General features: G+C 55.9%; 1 pseudogene; it reads right to left on the bottom strand.

Moving 5' to 3' along the window:
- Positions 1-31: 31 nt before the first annotated feature.
- LOC148093162 (prolactin-releasing peptide receptor-like) lies at positions 32-20,537 on the bottom strand (annotated as a pseudogene).
- Positions 20,538-20,809: the final 272 nt, after the last annotated feature.

Here is a 20,809-nt window from a genome sequence, read left to right on the forward strand (position 1 = left end):
ATCAGGTGAGGCAGGCCTAGGTGCAGCGGCATCAGATGACCACGCTGAGTGTCATGCTCTGGTCCTGCGGCGGGATCCTGCGGGACCAGGAGAGCAAGAGATTGCCCAGCTCCTCGCAAAAACTTGCGTGCTCGCAGCGCCCCCTGGCGCCGGCGCCCGGTACTGCATCCCCTGCTCAGCAGCGCCCCCTGGCGCTGGGGACCAGTACTGCAGCTCCTGGCGGGAGCCGTCCTGCAGCCAGGCGTCGATGAGCGGGTTGTAGCCGACCGAGCTCACGGCGAGCCAGTGGCCGAGCAGCTGCTCCACCCGAGGGCGCAGGGGTCGATGGCGCTTGGGCGGAGGTCCCGCAGCAGGTTGGAGAAGTGCAGCCGCATCAGCAGGTGGCGAGCACCACCGCGGCCACCACCGGGAGGCAGAAGGGGCGGCGGCGCGGTCCCAGCCGGCCTGGCTCCGGTCACGCATCCCGGCCCCACGCGGCTTCGCAGCTTCACCGATGCTCGGACGTAAGACGGAGGATGACCAGCAGGGGAGCAGGTAGTGACGAGCAGCAGCCCCCAAGGTAGAGCTGTCGCTGGCGCTCCTGGGGCCCCCAGAACTGCTCGCAGAGGCGCACGGGGTGCGGCTGGAGCTCGACGTGGTGGGTGTGCGGGGCGGCGGGCAGCGCCAGCACCGCGGACAGCGCCCAGGTGCCCAGCACCGCGGACAGCGCCCCAGGTGCCCAGCACCGCGGACAGCGCCCCCAGGTGCCCAGCACCGCGGACAGAGCCCCCAGGTGCCCAGCACCGCGGACAGCGCCCAGGCGGCCCACGGAGAAGGTGGTGAGCGTGACCACCCACACGTACACGGTGACGGGCCGCAGGGAGAAGACCAGGCGGCACAGGCCCCGCCGGACCCCCAGCCGCGCGGCTCGAGGCCCAGGCCAGCGCGAGCGCAGGAAGGCCGTGCAGTGAGCAGGTCGGGCAAGGCCCGGCTGCGGACGAGAAAGTCGGTGACGCTGTGCAGCCGGCGCACGCGCGCGATCGCCGGCACCAGCAGGCAGTTGCCCTCCAGCCCCGCGGTCACCACGACGCTGTGGAGCAGCAGGATCGGCCCCTTCAGCCGATGCACCAGCTGCAGGCTCTGGAACGGAGCGGCGCCCTGGGCGCCGGGCCAGCCGTCGACCCATTGCCACGGGGCCCCTGTGCTCTGGTTCGCTGGGGTTGAGGCCACCGGGGGAAGTTCAGAGAATAAGTCAGGGACCAGGGCTCCTGAGTCGGCAGGGAAGCCACGGCTACCTTCCAAAGAGAATCAAAATCCGTCAATTCTCATGTTCTAGCTACCCCTCCTACCCAACCGCTCCCTCCCCAGTTACCCAAATACTCCCTTTGGAGTAACTGGCCAAGATAAGTAACAATTTAAAGTGCTGCCTTCCCACCTCTGCAAAAATAAATCGGTGCGTGGTTATGCACGCACAGGTTATTTAAACGCCTTCTAACCCATTTAGAGCTCTCAGTGGGCGCAGGCTAGACCCAGGGGCGCGCTCCTACCTGGCGAGTGCGACTTGGCGGACGGAGAGCGGTCGAGGGAGGGAGAGGCGCGATCTGCCCCTTGGAGTCCTCCGCCCGCGACTATGGTGCCGGCTTCTCGCTTTTCCGCGGGAGCTGAACAGGTGCCGGAGTTGCCAGCGGGCTCGCAGCTTTGAGGGGGGCCGGGAGCCCCCCCTGCCGCGCCCCCACTGCAGCGCCCTTGTATGGAAAATGGGGGCGGAGCGCACACCACCAGGCTCGGCGCTTAGACAACTGGGGAGAAGGGCGAGTGACAGAAGGACGGAAACGGCAAGGGAAGGAGGGGTGGACAAGCCTGGGCGGCAGAGACGCGACTGCGGGAGCTGCTGCGCCCCGGGGGGGTTCCGCTCCGGGGGGGGCGGACGAGGGGAGCGTGGGGCGGGAAGCGCCCGGTCTCTCGGGACCTGCTGCAGTGTCAGAGGGAAGGGGCTGGAGGAGCGGGGTGGGGACTGAGATGCACCACGGGTGTGGGGAGAGCGAGGGCCCGTCCCTAAGCGCTGGATCCTGCGCAGAGTCCAGGCTGGGGGTAGAGAGTAGCGTGGGGCTCCTGCAGGGATTAGAAATGGGGAGCCCTGAGCTCCCCGCAGACCTGCGGGCCCTCGCCCTCCCGGGACCCCGAGCGCTCCCCCGGCTGCGGCTCCGCCCAGCCCAGGACGGTTCAGCACCGCGGACAGCTCCCGGCCGGGCTTCGGGAGCCCGGTGCTGCGGGGGGTTCCGACCCCTCTCTGGGCGCGAAGCATTGGGAAAGGGGCCGGCCCGGTTCCTGGGGCTGCGGCTCCCCCAGCCCAGGACGGTTCAGCACCGCGGACAGCTCCCGGGCCGGCTTCGGGAGCCCGGTGCTGCGGGGGGTTCCGACCCCTCTCTGGGCGCGAAGCATTGGGAAAGGGGCCAGCCCGGCTCCTGGGGCTGCGGCTCCCCCAGCCCAGGACGGTTCAGCACCGCGGACAGCTCCCGGGCCGGGCTTCGGGAGCCCGGTGCTGCGGGGGGGGGGGGGGGGTTCCGACCCCTCTCTGGGCGGGAAGCATTGGGAAAGGGGCCAGCCCGGCTCCTGGGGCTGCGGCTGCGTCTCCAAGCGCAGCAGGTGGAGTGCAGGCCAGTGAGCCGGGGTCTCTGGGCGTCGGAGGGTGTGACTCTGTCCCCTCTCTAGGTCAGAAAACACAGCCCTCACGCCAGCCACACTGCACAGACACCTTAACACCCGCCCCCCTGCTCCCCAACCGCCCTTCCCGCTCTTTCTCAGCCGCCAGGCCCTGTCCCTCATCTGCGTGGCTCTCCCAGGGCAGAATCTAAGTTCCTGGGCCCAGACCCTACCCTCTCCCCTTGTACGAACACCCCCCAGGCCTCCTCACCTCATTTTAGAGTGAAATATGTCCATACTAGTAATTGCAGGATTTCCACTTGGAAAACAGAAGTAACAAACATTTGAGAAGCTTAAGTTACATAAAATTTTAGTTGTATTAAGTCGTCCTTGAAATGCAAATTAGCCTGGACCACGGTGGGAGGGGAGGGGAGGGGAGGGGAGGGGAGGGGAGGGGAGGGGAGGGGAGGGGAGGGGAGGGGAGGGGAGGGGAGGGGAGGGGAGGGGAGGGGAGGGGAGGGGAGGGGAGGGGAGGGGAGGGGGCTTTGTAACCTCCCTTCTGTGGGCAAAAAGGGGCCCCATACTAAACCTGACAACTCAGCACAGGCCTGCAAGGCAAACCCTACAAACTCAGAGACTGAAAGTAATTGCATAGCGTGGTCTGCTCAGGAAAATTCCTAACTGAAAGTGGGTTATGGCGGGCAGTCACACCCCAGGTCGGTAGCTTCCTTTACAAAGATGAATCGTTACCTTAAATTAGCCCTTCAATTGTCTTTTTGCATCAAAGATAACATACCTTTAAAATATGAGAGTAATCTCTTTTTCCAGACCCCTGGGGGCCCAGACCACACCAGAGGGCTTGACCACGGAACCCCTCATTGCTGTCTTGTCCCCCGAATACACCTCTAAGTGCTGTAAGTGTTCATTGTTAACTGTCCCACACCCACCAATGTAAAAGAAGCAGGCGTCTCTCCATTCTACTCTTTATCCAACCCTAGAGATTTCCCAGCTTTGCTTTCTCCCTGGTCCCTAATATATCACCAGTGGACTTCATGTAACCCTCTTATGTCTCCTCCTTTGATTGTAATGTATAAAATAAACTGCCATTCTCTGGAGCATTTTCTCAATCTTTTGAGATTTTGCTTCCTACCTATTGTCATCAGTTTGGCTCAGATAAACCCATAAAAATTCTCTACAGGTTTAGATGTTTCTTACTCGACACTCCTCTGAAGCTATCTCACCCCCTCACATCTTACTGCCTTTTTCCAGAGGCTGGAGCTCCCTCGCCCCTCTCCAGCAAGCCCTTGTCCTTTGTCTTCTGGATGCAGATATCTCTGTTAGGGCTGATAGAAGTAAAATTATTTCACCCTCCAAATTCAAATGATTCACTGATAGAGGAGGAAAAGTCAACACTGGAACAAAAGCAATCAATTTTATGCACCTGTATCCATTCTAAACCCATGCTCTCCAAGTTATAATCAATTTAGCTAAAGCCCCGAAAAAACTAGCTTCCAAATATATAAGAAATGTAGCAGCCCCTCATACCAGGGTTTCTCACCCTCCACACTAGTGACATGGGGTGCAGGGTAATTCTGTCATGTGGGGCTGTCCCGTGCATTGTAGAATGTTTAGCAGCATCCCTGGCCTCTACCCTCTAGATGCCAGGAGTGCACATACCCAATTGTGACAACCAAAAATGTTTCTAAAAATTGCCAAGTATCCCCCTGAGGGTGAGAGTGGGGGGCCAAATCACCCCTGGCTGAGAACCAGTGCCTTACACCAATTCAGCACTCTTAAAGTTCACAAAGTCGCCTGGCCAGCGTGGCTCAGCGGTTGAGCATCAACCTATGACCCAGGAGGTCACAGTTCGATTCCCGGTCAGGGCACATGCCTGGGTTTCGGGTTCCGATCCCCAGCAGGGGGCGTGCAGGAGTCAGCTGGTCAATGACTCTCTCTCATCGATGTTTCTATCTCTCTCCCTCTCCCGTCCTCTCTCTGAAATCAATAAAAACATATATTTTTTAAAAGTTCACAAAGTCCTCTGCTTGAAAGTGCTACCAGCCTTCACAGTCAGCTCTCTTCAGACATCTGAACCCCAGAATTGTATTTCCAAAAACCCTGCATTTACCAGGTTGCCTACTCATCGCTTCCTGAAAGAGCAGCGGGGCAAATGGGAAAAGATGATGTTTAAGAAAACCCTAAGATAAGCCCAAGCTGACTGCCAAACAGAGGCGATCACTGGGCCCAAAGCCCAAAACCCAAGTAAGGAACAGACACAGCTCTTGAGCTTGTGTAGGGGCTCCGCCATCACTCAATGTGGGCCTTGGGCATTTTATTCTGCAAGAACCCCCGTTTTGGAGAATATAAGAAATTCATAAAAATACCCACCTCTGGAGGATGTTGAGATCCCATATGTGACGGAACTGCACATAGTGGCACCTAGTAATGGCAACCACTCTTGGATGCTCCTTTGTCCTGCCTTATGTCACTGTCTCTTGTCAAGAGGGTTTCAGGGGAGCAATTCCCTAAACCCTTCCACTTGAACATTCCTCCAGAAGATTGTCTGTGGTGAGGAGAGTTCACCGTTTTTCAGTCTAAATGCTCTCCTTCGTTTTATTACTGTTTACCAGTCATGCAACGCCCCGGGTGAGATACTGTGTAAAAAATCAAGGACAGAAAACAACAACCAAACATTATTGGCTGGAAATGTGCACTTCAGCGAGTAAGAAGGAAGCCCACGTGGATCACTGACGTAGGCCCATGGAAAATGCCCCTGCCACCACCTGCTGTGAAAGGGCGCATTAACAACCACTGGGAAATTTACTAATTGCCTTAGCAAATCAGAATTGTGTTTACCCTTATAGAGCATATTTATTTTAATTCACAAGAGTCGTTAAAGTATTCATAACATTTTTTACTCAACTGTATCAACATTGCATATGTTGTTTAAATGTGACTCCTTCCTATGCTTATGTAAAACATACACAACAATTTAGAGCCATTATGAATCTCTATGAGTGTTCAGGTAGCAGGAAATGACTGAAAAGTGAGTGCTCTAATCATCAGAATGTTCTACAGGCTGCGGCTTTGTGTGAGGAACCCACCTCCCTCTTTCCCCAGCCCTGCTTTTCCCAGGGGAGGGCTCGCAGTGATTCCTGCATCCCTGTCAGGTCCTGGGGTGGAGTAACTAGGCAGGCTTGCTGCATGGCACAGCTCCCTTCTCCTCCTTTCTGTGGTTTAATTTTGAAATGCATGCCTTTAATAATATCCCAAGTGGTCCATGAGTGATGCTGACAGTGTGGCCTGTTTTGATAGGATTATCCAGGGCTGAGGGGAGACCCAGGCTGGCTGAGTTGCTTCCCCCACCCCCAAAACTCTAGGGCAGCTTTAGTCCCTGACCTTGGCCTATCTAGGGCCTCTTGCCACAGGCAGCCTCATTGCATACATCCCTGGGTCTCACCGCATTCCTCTTCAGGACCCAGCCAGGTCACATTCTGTACCCCAAAAAGAAGCACTAAGAGACACAAGGCTTGACCAATCGACTCAATTCAAAATCTTAGCACATTCTATTTTTTAAATTTTGATTGGCTTCTTGTCGATGCTCAGACATGAGCAGCAGGGATGGCATATCTCAGCTTAGTCTATCAGGAGTAGAAAATATAAATAAATAAATGATTAAATAAATAAATAAAACAAAACACTCGAAAGCCATTTCTATAACATTCTTTTCCAAAGGCAGGCAATTTGCTTTCCTATTTTTGATTCCAATCCTGTTTCACAATCAACTGGAAATGGCTTTTACGGCTGGTTACAATCATCTTGTGTTTGCATTAGGGCATTTAGCAGTAAGGGTTCTTTGTGGTCACATCTAGATAGAAAACTGGACCTTGTAGAAGCCCCTCATTCCGGTTGCCTCCTGACCAAACACAGAGACGGACCCAAACCACGTCTCTCTATGTCCCCCCTCTGAGTTGTTCTCTAGACACCATTCTGGTGCTACTGTCTTGTGAGCTAGGGACTCTTCCTGTTTAGTTTTTAACAAAATGCAAAACTGGAATGGTCCTTGTGTTTTCCCAGTGATTTACATGTGTGTGTACATGCACGACATCCAGGGGCGGCAGTTTGACAGTTCAGATGTCTAGGAAGGTGTGATCTCCCTGTGCTTTTTCTTAGCTAGTGGGCCTTTGTCACCAGGGAAACAGCCCAGCGTTCACCCTTGAGGACACCGAAAGCAGTGTCTCTGCAGAGGGCGAATAACATGGATTGTATGCCTCTCGTCCACTATGGCTCAAAGGCCACCTATGTCAGCATCACTTCTGGTGCTTATTTTTAAAAACTGCAGATTGATGGACCACAAGACAGACCTATTAAATCAGCACTGCTGAAAGTGAGAGCTGGCTGGGGAAATGAAAATCTCACAGGCACTGTGGGCTGTTTTGATGCGTACTCAAGTGTGAGGACCGTGTCCTACAGCCTGCCACTAGGCAGTGAGTCTACGGAACCCTGGCTCCCTACGGCCCCACCGTGACTGAGATGCAGCCACCAAACCCAGCCTGGCCTGCCACCAGAGGAGCCACACTGGGTCTCAGCCCGTCCCCTGCCCTTACATGATAAATATGGGAAGACAGTTGTACTGTAGGAGCTCAGTGCTTTTCCTATATTCTGTCTTTTCAAGTTATTTTTAGTGACATAAATAGCACATGAACACATTCTCATGTTTTATAGACATGAAACAGATGAGCCTAAAGCTCCCTTTGACCTCCACTCTCCATCTCAGTCTCTCCCTCAGAGGTTACACTTGTCCTTTCCCTGTGTGTTAACATATATATGCCTGAAGCCACGGAAAAGTAGTATTGATGGACATTTAAGTTATTTGCAACTTTTTGCTATTATAGGCTTTACCAAAATAAAGATGTTCCAGATATAGGTCAAAGACTATAAACTTCCAGCCCTAAGATGACCAATTCTAGGGATCTAACGGACAGCATGGTGATCATGGTTAATAATACTGTATTATATACTTGAAAGTTGCTTAAGAGTGTGGATCTGAAATGTTCTCACCACAAATAAAATAAATGGTAGTTATGTGGTATGACGGAGGTGCTATGGTGGGAATCATTCTGCAATATACAAGTGTGTCAAATCAACACCTCACACTTATACAATATGTCAATTATATCTCAATAAATCTGTAGCAAAAGATCCATATGCTATTCCAGTATTTGGATTAAGAGTGAAGCATATATATTATCAGTGGTGATGTTTCCAGTGACCATAACATTCTAATGCTGCTCAATAGTCATCTATTTTGTAAAAACTCAGGATTCAAATTCAGAAAAATAAAAATAAAATAAACACATTTCCATATGCCTCTTTGGGGAGGATATCTCAGGGGTCCATTCAGCAAAGAGAAATTTCTGAGTCACAAGATGTGGCCCAATTCACACTGCAGGGGACTCTCTTTGCTGAATGAATTGTAAGAGCTCATTACATCGGCGTGAGTGCTTATGATGGTCAGGTGAGTGTGGATGGGAACACTGCTCTTGAACCAAGCAGCATTCTTCATGGATGTTGGGACTGGCCGCCACGGCCCCCCAACTGGGTCTTCCCTGCTGTGGCCTAAGGGCTCCAATCCCGGGAGCACCATGCTGTTCTTCACTAGTCCGAAAAAGCCACTCGGGGGACCAGAGGGGAAGGACACAGCCTTTATTACTTACTTATTAAGACCTGATGAGTAAGTTACTGCACCAGGCCAGGGTCAGAGAGGGGCTTAACCAGCAGATGGGGGAGGGGGAGCCATGGACAAAGAGCCTGGTGAGGCTTGTTCTCTGTCAAGGACGTGGGAAGGCACCTGGGTCTGCACTGCTCTGCCCCTTGTGGCCCGCTGGCCAGGTGGACTCCATCCCACTGACTGGAAGGGACATCGGGCTACCTCCTCATTTGACCCCATACCTGCCTGTCCCCCTTCCTCCCGGTGGGCACACTTGTCCAGAGCTCCACGGGCACAGCAGACCGCCACTGTCCTCACAGAGCTCAGTGCCAATCAGGGCCTCATGGCAGCTGCAGGGAAGGATGAGTTCTCATGGGCTGGGAGGGGCACTGGCTCACCCGGAATGCCCTGTATAAAGTGTGTGTGTCAGGCAGACACTGCTTTCCACCTGGAGAGGGACCTCTGTTTTAATGTTTTTAAAATTAGGTGCCCGCCGGTGTCTTCACTTAAGCTCATAATCCCATGGTTAATAAAATGTCTGAGGCCAAAATCTAAGCCCCCCGCCCCCTGGGTCAGGTGGAGTCTTTGGGAGAGGCCAGGACCTCGCCAGCCGGGGCGTTGCAGGAGTGAGCTGGGGTGAGGAGGGGGCAGCGGCAAGGGGCCCTGGGGAGCCACTGATGTTCCCAGGCCTGCAATCAGGGCCCCGGGGCAATTCCCATGCCGACAGCCACAGCCCAGGCACCAGAGCAAGCCCTGTCCAGCTCAGGACCTCTGTTCTTCATCTGTAAACAGGTTGGGGGGCCAGCGGGAGGGAGCATCCTGAAGGTCTCTACAAGCTCTGACAGTTCAGGAGTCCAAGACTGATCCCGAGAGAGTCAACTATCTACACACCTGCATGACATCAGTTTCTGCACACACCTGGATGGCATCAGTTTCTGCACCCACCTGGATGACATCAGTTTCTGCACCCACCTGGATGACATCAGCTTCTGCACACACCTGGATGGCATCAGTTTCTGCACCCACCTGGATGACGTCAGTTTCTGCACACACCTGGATGGCATCAGTTTCTGCACACACCTGGATGGCATCAGTTTCTGCACACACCTGGATGGCATCAGTTTCTGCACCCACCTGGATGACATCAGTTTCTGCACCCACTGGATGACATCAGTTTGTGCACACACTGGATGACATTGCCTATCCACACACCTGCCTGGCAACACCTGTCTCCTTAATAAAAGGCGGCCCCCCTTCTATCTGATGCACCTGCCATCCTTTAAGCCTGGCTTTGGTTTTTCTCTCCAGGGGCTGGCCTTCTGACAAATCTTGGAATTAACCTTGGGCCTGTGGGTTCACGCTTCGCTAAGGGAAGGATCCCTGGGGGAAATAATTCAGTCCACGTGTGCTCTCCCCAAGGATTCTGCTCTCAAGCTTTAAACAGCACGAGCAAAGTCGGTCTGTGTAATTGCTGGCAGCCTTTGGAGTTCAGTAAGTTGGCTTTTGTTCCATTCCTACGATTCACCAGATCCATTCAAAACAGTTCCTCATCTCGCCCTTGGGGCCTTTTCCAGCCATGCGAACACCCTGCTGGCTCTATGAGGCTTTTGCAGGCAAGACTTAAAAACCTTGTACTAGTCTGTTTACTATTCCCCCAGCTACTTTCCTTTCATATCACAAATTTCAAAAACATAATTAAAGGCTGCAGTGGGGTTTCTTTTTTTACATCAAACCCACAAAATTAAACATAGCTAGAGAGCTCCCTGAGATGTTTCTTATGCAATATCTTCATAGACAACAACCAAAAAGGACACACACAGGACACAAGGCAACAAGGTGTTTTCCTAGGAAATGTATGGTCGTAAATAAAATGCTTAAGCTGCTGACAATCCTGGTGACGTATTAGGCCTTGAGACCGTCTTGATTTCATGTCTTCATTTTATTTTTTCAATTCTACTTACTGCCTATCAAAAATGGATTTAAATGTTTCAGGGACTTGCTACTCAAAGCTCGGTCCTCCGGCTGGCAGCATCGGCCTTGGGGGGAGTTTGTTAGAAATCAGAATCGCGCCCAGCCGGGCGTGGCTCAGCGGTTGAGAGTCGACCTAGGATCCAGGTGATCAGGGTTTGATTCCCGGTCAAGGCACATGGCCAGGTTGCGGGCTCGATCCCCAGCAGGAGGCTTGCAGGAGGCAGCCAATCAATGACTCTCTCATCATTGATGTTTCTCTCTCTCTCTCTCTCCCTCTCCTTTCCTCTCTCTGAAATCAATAAAAAAATATTTTTTAAAAAAAAAGAAATCAGAATCACTGCCCTACCCCAGACCTCAGGAACCACAATCTATATTTTAACAAGATCCCGTGGCCACAGCCGGGCTTTGGGCGCCCTCAGCACTAAGGGAAGTTCAGCACAGCTTCCCTGTTGGACAAAGTGACCTCTTCTCTCCCTCCTGCGAACCTCTGGCAAACCCCATACCTTTCACAAGGGCATTTGGCTTTTGATATTGGGGGAGGTTGGCTGAATTCAGAAATTGCTGAGTCTGTGCCCAATTTAGAAAATATCCAAAGTAATAAATAATTGATTTTTCCTGTATTCAGAAACTACAATGTTATATCTACAGAGAAACAGGAACATCTTTCAGGGTCAAAAGAGCTGGTGTGTTTTTACACATTTCCTTCACATTCGTCCACATCTAGACTGTCTATTGAGATTTTGAGAGATGCGAATTAAAATTACACTGAGATAAAACAAAAGAGCGCTGAGTCTGGCACCCAGCTGGGCATGGGGCGAGAGCAGGGCTATCCCCGGGACCCGGTCCTCGCAGGCTGGACCCCAGGCGTCAGAAGCAGCCCGATCCTTTCGTTCAGGGGAAGGGTGTCACTCCCAGGCCACCAGGCCACCGGAGGCTGCTCCGGGCGCAGAGCTCAGCTGTGGGTTCCACCCAGGGCGCCCAGGCTCTTCCTGAGGCCCGGGGACGGCCGGGCGCGGAACTTGAGGGCAAAGGGGGTTTTTACGGGTGAGGAGACCCAGGCCAGGGGAGTGAGGGGCCGGGGCACCTGCTCCTCAGCACAGCGAGGCCTGGCCCGGGTCTCGGGGACTCTCTGCTTCTTCCTCCGGGCGGGGGTGTTTTGTGACCCCGATGACCACCTGAAAGAGCAACAGGCTCCACCTGCGTCCCCAGCCCCTGCGCACATGTCTCTTCATCCAGGACAGAGAACCAGGCGGCTGCACACACGGGGATGGGGACAGAGGACCAGGCGGCTGCACACACGGGGACAGGGACGGAGGACCAGGCGGCTGCACACACGGGGACGGGGACGGGGACAGAGGACCAGGCGGCTGCACACACGGGGACGGGGACAGGGGACCAGGCGGCTGCACACACGGGGACGGGGACGGGGGACCAGGTGGCTGCACACACGGGGACAGGGACGGAGGACCAGGCGGCTGCACACACGGGGACGGGGACGGGGGACCAGGCGGCTGCACACACGGGGACGGGGACGGGGACGGGGACAGAGGACCAGGCGGCTGCACACACGGGGACGGGGACGGGGACAGAGGACCAGGCGGCTGCACACACGGGGACGGAGACGGGGGACCAGGCGGCTGCACACACGGGGACGGGGACGGGGACAGAGGACCAGGCGGCTGCACACACGGGGACGGGAACGGGGGACCAGGTGGCTGCACACACGGGGATGGGGACAGGGGACCAGGCGGCTGCACACACGGGGACGGGGACGGGGGACCAGGCGGCTGCACACACGGGGACGGAGACGGGGGACCAGGCGGCTGCACACACGGGGACGGGGACAGGGGACCAGGCGGCTGCACACACGGGGACGGGGACAGGGGACCAGGCGGCTGCACACACGGGGACGGGGACAGGGGACCAGGCGGCTGCACACACGGGGACGGGGACGGGGACGGGGACAGAGGACCAGGCGGCTGCACACACGGGGACGGGGACGGGGGACCAGGCGGCTGCACACACGGGGACGGGGACGGGGGACCAGGCGGCTGCACACACGGGGACGGGGACGGGGACAGAGGACCAGGCGGCTGCACACACGGGGACGGGGACAGAGGACCAGGCGGCTGCACACACGGGGACGGGGACAGAGGACCAGGCGGCTGCACACACGGGGACGGGGACAGAGGACCAGGCGGCTGCACACACGGGGACGGGGACAGAGGACCAGGCGGCTGCACACACGGGGACGGGGACAGAGGACCAGGCGGCTGCACACACGGGGACGGGGACGGGGACAGGGGACCAGGCGGCTGCACACACGGGGACGGGGACAGGGGACCAGGCTGCACACACGGGGACGGGGACAGGGGACCAGGGCGGGTCCCAGGCGGGGCGGGGCGGGTCCCAGGCGGGGCGGGGCGGGCTCCGGACGGGGCGGGGCGGGTCCCAGGGGCCGGGGCGGGTCCCGGGCGGGGCGGGGCGGGTCCCAGGGGCCGGGGCGGGTCCCAGGGGCCGGGGCGGGTCCCGGGCGGGGCGGGGCGGGCTCCGGGCAGCGGCCGCCGAGAGGTTTCCCCGGAGACGAGCGAGACGCGCCCTGTCTGCGCCACAGGCTCGCGGGGCCCCGGGGTTCCTTGAAGGGGAGCACTGCCTCGCCGGAGAAACACTGGTCTGTGCGCTGGCTGTGCGCCTTCTGCCTTTTCCTTCGAAGTGGCCCCGGGGCTGCAGCAGACACCCGTGGGGGGGTCGGACCGAGCCCAGGGCGGGGACTGGCCGCCCTGAGGCCCGTGGGGAGCGGGCGCTGGGCAGGGGGGGGCCTGGGCCGGGGGTGGTCTCGGGCAGCCCCTCCCCCCGCCACCCCCACGGCCACCGCCACGGCCACCGCCACGGCCACCCCCACGGCCACCGCACGGCCACCCCCACGGCCACCGCCACGGCCACCGCCACGGCCACCCCCACGGCCACCGCACGGCCACCGCCACGGCCACCCCCACGGCCACCGCACGGCCACCCCCACGGCCACCGCCACGGCCACCTCCACAGCCACCCCCACGGCCACCCCCACGGCCACCCCCACGGCCACCCCCACGGCCACCGCACGGCCACCCCCACTGCCACCCCCACGGCCACCCCCACGGCCACTCCCACGGCCACCGCCATCCCCACGGCCACCGCCACGGCCACCGCCACCCCCACCGCCACCCCCACGGCCACCGCCACGGCCACCGCCACCCCCACCCCCACCGCCACCCCCACCGCCACCCCCACCCCCACCGCCACCCCCACGGCCACCCCCACCGCCACCCCCACCGCCACCCCCACGGCCACCCCCACGGCCACCGCAGCAGCCTCGGGCGGCCTGACCGCTCCCTCCTCTGAATTCATGCTGGGCGGGCGGGAGGCCTCGCTCTCCGTTTCCTGCCGCCTGAGCCCGGCCGCCCCGTCGGTCATCCCCGTGCCCCAGCCGGGCCCGGTGTCCGCAGCTGCCGTCCCTGGGCTCAGTCACTCGAATCGCAAACGCCAACCGCCCGAGCCCGGCGGCTTCCGCGCCAGCGCCAGGGACGGGAGTCGGGGGGGCCTCCCTGCCGCCCCTAAACACGACTGCTCCCCAGCTCAGGTCTCACGGAAGACACAAGGCGGGCCTGGGGAAGGGTGACTGAGGCCCGGTACGCTCGGGAATGAGCTCGCAGAGGTCAACGCACAGGTTCGAGGGCACTGAGGGGACCGGCTGGGCGCCCAGAGGTGGTCGTCCAGAAGGCTTCATGGCCGGGGTGGGGTGGGGTGGGGGTGGAGACCTTTCAAAACCACCGCCCGTGAAGGTCTGTGGTGGGAGCAGCATGCCAGGCAGGGGCTAAGGTCAGGGGCTCCAATGTTCTGACCACTCCTGGCTGTGTGATGCTGGGTGAGCCACCTACCTCTCTGAGCCTGTTTCCTCTAAAATCAGGTTCGTAACAGTCCTCACTTTCCGGTGCTCCTGGGGGTCTAAATCACATACCCCATGCAATGGGCTCCATGCAGATCCCTGCACACGGTCAGCCCTCGGCAAATGCTTGCACCATCTCAGCCCTTCCCAGCTCTTCTTGGTGCTCCCGGCATTCCTTGCCTTGCTTCCACCTCGCAGCAGCCTTGAGAAATAAGTGAGAGTGTCATGCCCATTTTACAGACTTAGAAGCTGAGGCTCAGAGAAATCGGGTAATTTCCTGAAGATTCTATGGCTGAAGGGGCAGAGCCTGGATGCACACCCCAGACCATCGGCCTCCTTGCCCTCTTCCTCCTCGTGAGGACACCAGACATCAGGGTGTTGGGTGCTTCTAAGGACACTGAAAAGCTTCTGAGCTTACAAAGCAGCTCACCTGGCACAAACAGAGGCACATTTAATTCCTTCCTAAAGTGGGAGACCAAAAGCTCTCATGCTACACATACAGCTTGGGGTTAACAGTGTGGATTATGGAGCCAGTCTGCTGGGTTCAAATCCAGTCTCCACTACTAACTTGATATGTGACTATGGGCCATGGCCTCTGTTTTCCTGTCTCTAAAACAGACAAAATAATAAGAATGAATGACCAAAGTGCTTAGAATAGCACCTGGGCCCTGGCCAATGTGGCTCAGTTGGTTGGAGCATCATCATGTGCACTGAAAGGCCACAGGTTCAATTTCTGGTCAGAGCACCTTCCCAGGTTGCTGGTTCGATCCCCATGTGTGCAGGAGGGAGCCAATCAATGTTTCTCTCTCCCTCTCCCTTCCTCTCTCTCTAAAATCAATAAAAACATATTTAAATTTAAAAAAAGGAAAGAAAGAATAGCACCTGGCACAGAGGAAGTGCTCAGTAAACATTAGCTGTGACCATCCACATTTTACAGACAAGGAACCTGAGGGGCAGAGGCTGGAAGCTCAGAGTCTCGGATTCTTTCCACCCTCCCTTAAGGGCCCAGCGTCTGTGGGGAAACCAGACCCACCAGCTTAGGCATCTCAGGCCCCGTGTCAGCCGCCTGCCTCAGCGCTCAGCCCCCTCCATCTGACCCATTCCATGCATAATGGGATCCTTTGTAAAATATTAAATAGATGCATTTTTTATTTCTTGAAACTTTGTCACTTTTTAGCACACAATCAAGAATGTAAGGCTCCAGGGTGAAGAGCAATGTAATTATGATGAAGATTAAAACAGTATTTAAAGGCTAATTGTGCCGTCAGCAACAAAAGTAAAAATGAAATAGGCAGGTGGAGAGCACATTTGGATTCGAGACTATGATGGGAAGTGCTTTCAAGTTCAAGTGCAAACACTGTCTGGAAACATAATATGTTTCCCTTTTCTATGGTGAAATAAAAATCTAATTAAGTCGCAGAATTTGCCATGGAGAGCCCCGACAAAGGCAGGTGTGATTTAATAAATAGGGGAATGCACAGGTGCGGTGATCACACACACAGATTCGAGCCATCGAGATACGCTGCTGCAAGATTTACAGAAAAGTGGGAGCAAGCACATCCTACGAATTTTAGAATGATCACCAAGCTATATAAAAGTACCTGACGCTTCCTAAGCATTTAAAACATCAGTGGTGCAAACTCTCATTTTCAAACAGTGTCAGGTCTCAGGCCTTTTCTTCCCACTCAAAGATAAGGGCTTGGAACACAAGGATGGAGCCTGATCTCTAGTTTTTAAGGGCCCCAGGTCTGGGTAGAGAATCTTTTCCCCAGGCAAGGGGCAACTTTCTTGGGAAAGGAGTGAGGGGGTTCATCGGCTGCAAGCCCAGCCTAAACTCGCAGTCGGGTAGTTATTAAGAAAATGAACACAAATTTAGACAATTAACGGTGATTATGATGGGCAGTATAGGGTGTGAGTTTAAGAAGGTGGCTGTTCCATCAAAGCAGACACAAGGCAAACTAGTGTGTATGTGACAAGGAGGCGTTCAAGACCAAGTTGAAGGCACTGAGGTCATTTGGATTAAAGAAACAAAAAATAGCTGTTAACAAGACTTAGGGGGCACAGAAAGGGAGACTGAGGGGCCCAAGAAAATATATTCCTAAGATTATCTTGAATATGAGGGTTCTTACAAATATATTTTTCATTAACATATTACTATTCAAAATTAGAATGTATAGCAAGCAGAATTCTTTCTACTCAAGAATACTCTGCGCGTATCCTTTTCTTGAATATATTTTTTAGTGGGTTAATTACATTCAGTGAATATGTCATCTTAAGGCTATAGTCTTATGCACGTTCCCGTGAATATATTCATGCTTCCCCATCTTCCCTCCTTCCCTCTGGGCCTCCCCTCTCTCTCGCCCTCCCCGTGGGTCTCTGGCTTCGGCAACAGGGAGAGCAAAGATAAACTGAGCATTCCCTAAAATACGTCTATGAAGACAAAGGGAAAACCAGTAAGTTAAAACTACCCAGTTTTATTTTACTTTTTTTTTTTAGTTAATGTGGTGAGTTGACAATGGCCATTGAGCAAATTGATCTGATGTGAATTAGCCTGGCGGCAGGTGATGGGGAAAGGGTGGGAAGCTGTGAGGTGTCAGCTGGCTGCAAGTCCAGTACCAACTTACTGTGCCAGTTGGTATCAGGGAAATTAGAAATTAGTCCGTGGCCCTGATCATTTTAAAGTCAAAGATATTCTGGGTTGGATTGGGTTTTGGTTTTTTTCACTCCCTCTCTTGGAGCACAGCTGATCTCAACACTTTTATACAACATCATTTATACAACAAGAAATGGTCTGTTTGGTTTAAACCTTCCCAGATGTGATTCCCACTGGGCTGCAGGGGAAGCAGCTGTTTCTGTCCCCTGGGCTGATAAGGCCCTTCGTCTTGGGGAAAAAAGAGGCAACTCTCTTAGAGAGTTGGGCTTTTCAAGGCAAATGCTAATGCTGCCCTTTGGAAGCCTCGGAACACAGGTGACCTTCTTGGGTAACAACCTCCTCCCTCTTTGTCCGTTATTTCATCTGCACAGGGATATGCTCGGATAGGACAGGGCCTTGGGGGCCTGTGGAATCAACTTATAAAGCTCACTATGAAGGCAGAACCTATCGCAGGGCCGTGGGGATCTGGACGCAGTGAGAAGAGAAGAGACGACGGCATATGCATGGTTTCTAGTTTGGAAGACAGGACGCTGGGGTTCCCACAGGCTGGAGCAGGGGTGCCGGTTGGTACCGTCTTATTTCACTATTATTGTATCCCCCACGTTCAGCACAGTGATAAGCACCTAGTAGATGCTTGATACAGGTTTTGGCTGATTCAATAAGCGAATGAAACTGAAGTCAGAATGTGCTCTCGGAGAAAGTAAGGAATAAATCAGGGGTCAAAAACTCTTTTCCCTCAGGGGCCCTATTAGTCGGGGTTCAGTTGCAGGTAATAGTAACTACTTTAGCTGGTTTAAGCAGAAATGAATTTAGTTCCAGGAACTAGGTGCTTACAGAGTCGTCGGAAGGGATGGAGGAATAAAAAATGTCTAGGCTGAGAAGAAATTCAAGTTAAAAAAAAAAACAAAAACAGCCCAGCGGGGCGTGGCTCAGCGGGTGAGCTTCGACCTAGGATCCAGGCGATCGGGGTTCGATTCCCGGTCAGGGCACATGCCCGGGTTGCAGGCTCGGTCAATGACTCTCTCATCATTGATGTTTCTATCTCTCTCTCTCTCCCTCTCCTTTCCTCTCTCTGAAATCAATGAAGATATATTTAAATAAATAAATAAAATTTAAAAACAAAATAACCAAACAGACTGGCCCACCGAGGGAAGGAGGCTGCTCTTCTGTAACCAGGGAACCGAGTGAGAAGCCAGCGCTGGCTCAGGGGCCACAGCTCTGGGGTCGGGGGTCAAGACGGTGCCCCTGGAACTGCGGCTCCAGGGCCGCTCTGTGCCGCTGGAGCCCCCCCAGCCAAACAGGTGCAGCAACCCTGCCCCAGTTACCTCGGTTCTGAATTCAAGTCCCGGCAAGTGCATCTGATGGTGATGAGTGCAAGTGTTTACCCTGGAGCCAGGCCAGCAGAGAGTCTGGGAAATGCACAGAGAGTGCTCCCTCCGTAAACCAGTCACCTAAAAGCCGTGGCTTCTCAGATTCTCCATGTGGTCTCATCCCAGATGGAAATTAAGGCTGTGACCAAGCTCCAGACTTGTTGCCAGGATCTTGGACGTGGCCGGAATAATTGTCTCACTACTGCAGCCCCACAGGTGTAATTTCTCACACCGTCTGGCTGGAGTATGTGCTTGCGAAGGGCACATTAAGATGCCCTTGGAGAGACTAATCAAATAATAAATTGCAGATCCAATCCCAGGAGCACTGGTTCATGGACAAACAGCCCCGGAAGCTGTTAAGGACCCTGAGCCCGAGACAACAGGCCTGTGTCCCTGCCTCTCTGGCCTCCCCTCTCTGGGGTGAGAAGGCATATTGTCCAGGTGGGGAGCCCGGTGTGGGAGAGGAAGTGGGGCTCCAAGTGGGAAGCTTTCAGAGTAAATGAAATGAGCTTGTTTCTCTGTTGAAGAGCCCAGTTGATCGTGCATGGTTAGAACATCAGAGATACACACCCAGTAATCTTGTCAGCATGATAATTATCGATATTTAAGGCTGCGCTTTTCTCCCAGAGAGGCCGGGAGCAGGCAGGGAGTGGGGTAAACTTGGAGAAACATCTTCCATCTGAAAACTGCCTTCTGAATGAGGAGCGGGAGGCTTGGAACTGGCCTGAATGGATTTCAGATGGAGAGGGGGCATCGGGCTGGCATTGAGAGACCATCCCCTGCCTCCTGACTTCCAGATAAGAAAGCGTGTGGTGTGCGTGTGTGTGCCTGTGTGTGTGTGCCTGACCCACAGTGCACAGGACAGCCCTGAACAAGAAAGATTCATCCTGCCCAACACACATCAGGGTTTCTCAGCCTCAGCAGTACCAGCATCCTTTGCTGTGGGGCTACTCTGCGCATTGCAGGATGTTTAGCAGCATCTCGGGCCTCCACCCACTAGATACCAGTCGCACCCCCCATCTCTCTGCAGCTCCTGCATCCTTTCCAAGCCCAGTCCTGCCCAGCCCACTAGCAACTCTGACAGCCTCGGTCAGAAACCGCTGGACTGTGGACCAAATGGGACCTGTTTGGTTTGCTAGTGTTTCGAGGGCTTTAATCAGCTACTTACCAGCAGAACAAGTCAATTTCCATCTCATTCTGATAATTCACAAAGTCCAAAGAAGCCGTTGACTTCCCTGGCTGGAGCGAGTGGGGCTCTTGGTGTCTCGTCACCATGGCAACCTCCCATCCTGCTCCCACCCACTTCCACGCCCCTGACAGGGCCACCCCAGCCTTTGGGCATTTGTGTTTGTGCCACGGTCACTGCAGATGCCGCACCTGATACCCTGAGCACTGGGCATCTCTGTAAATGCCCCCTCCCAACCTCAGGTGAGGTCTCCTTTCCCGTTTCGGGGCCCTTACCACCTTCCAGTCGTCGTGTTCGTCCTCATGCCAGTTCTAGAAGGTGGGAGGCAAAGGTACAATCTCCCCCAGGGCACAGGAGGGGAAACTGAGGACCTCAAAGATGTGTCATGTCACTTCACCCAAGTGACCCAACCTGTACAAAGAGGGGCTGGCTGGAGCCCAAGGTCCTGGTCAGGGTTTGCTATGGGCGGGGTGCTTGTGTCCCCCAAGCCACATGTTGCAGCCCTAACCCCCAGTGTGGCTATATTTGCACACAGGCCTCTAAAGAAGTAATTGGGGCTGGATGAGGTCAGGGGGTGGTGCTCTGATAGGACCGGTGTCCTTATAAGAAGAGACATCAGGAAGTACGTCTCCCTACATCCCCCCCAAGCAGAACCCCCGCCCCATGCAGAAGGCAGGCCTGTGAGGACCCAGCCAGGCGGCAGCGTTTGCAGGCCAGGAGGAGGGGCCCCGCCAGAGCCAGCCCCGGGCGCCTGGACCCGGACCGCCCAGCCTCCGCGCGCAGGTGATGAACGGCTGCTGGGGAGCCGCGGCCGCGCGGTGAGGCAGCGAGCAGCCCGCCGGCGCCACCCGCCGCTCACGGACGTCCCTTCCGTAAACGGTGTCGCCGAGGCGTCGGTCCTCCGTGCGGGCGCCCTCGCCGTCTCGGGGCCTGCGCCAGCTTATGCGAAATGCTTCGGCATCGAGGCTTTTCACGGGCCCAAGCGCGGCCTCTGTGACTTGGGGCAGGGGCTCCTGAGAGCCGCCCCCGCGCCCAGCTGAGACGGGACCCCGGGGTGGCCAGAGGCAGCCTCCCGCAGAGCCCACAGCCCGGCGGCCCATGGTCGGAGCAGGGAGGGGCAGTCACCCCACCCGGGCAAGACCCCCTCGCGGGGCAGCCTGCGGGGGCGGGGCTGCTGGGGCCCCCTCGCGGGGCAGCCTCCAGGGGCGGGGCTGCTGGGGCCCCCTCGCGGGGCAGCCTGCGGGGGCGGGGCTGCTGGGGCCCCCTCGCGGGGCAGCCTCCAGGGGCGGGGCTGCTGGGGCCCCCTCGTGGGGCACCCTACAGGGGCGGGGCTGCTGGGGCCCCCTCGCGGGGCACCCTACAGGGGCGGGGC

The sequence above is a fragment of the Miniopterus natalensis genome, chromosome 4 (assembly GCF_054644295.1).
Source record: "Miniopterus natalensis isolate mMinNat1 chromosome 4, mMinNat1.hap1, whole genome shotgun sequence".
NCBI classification, from domain to species: domain Eukaryota; kingdom Metazoa; phylum Chordata; class Mammalia; order Chiroptera; family Miniopteridae; genus Miniopterus; species Miniopterus natalensis.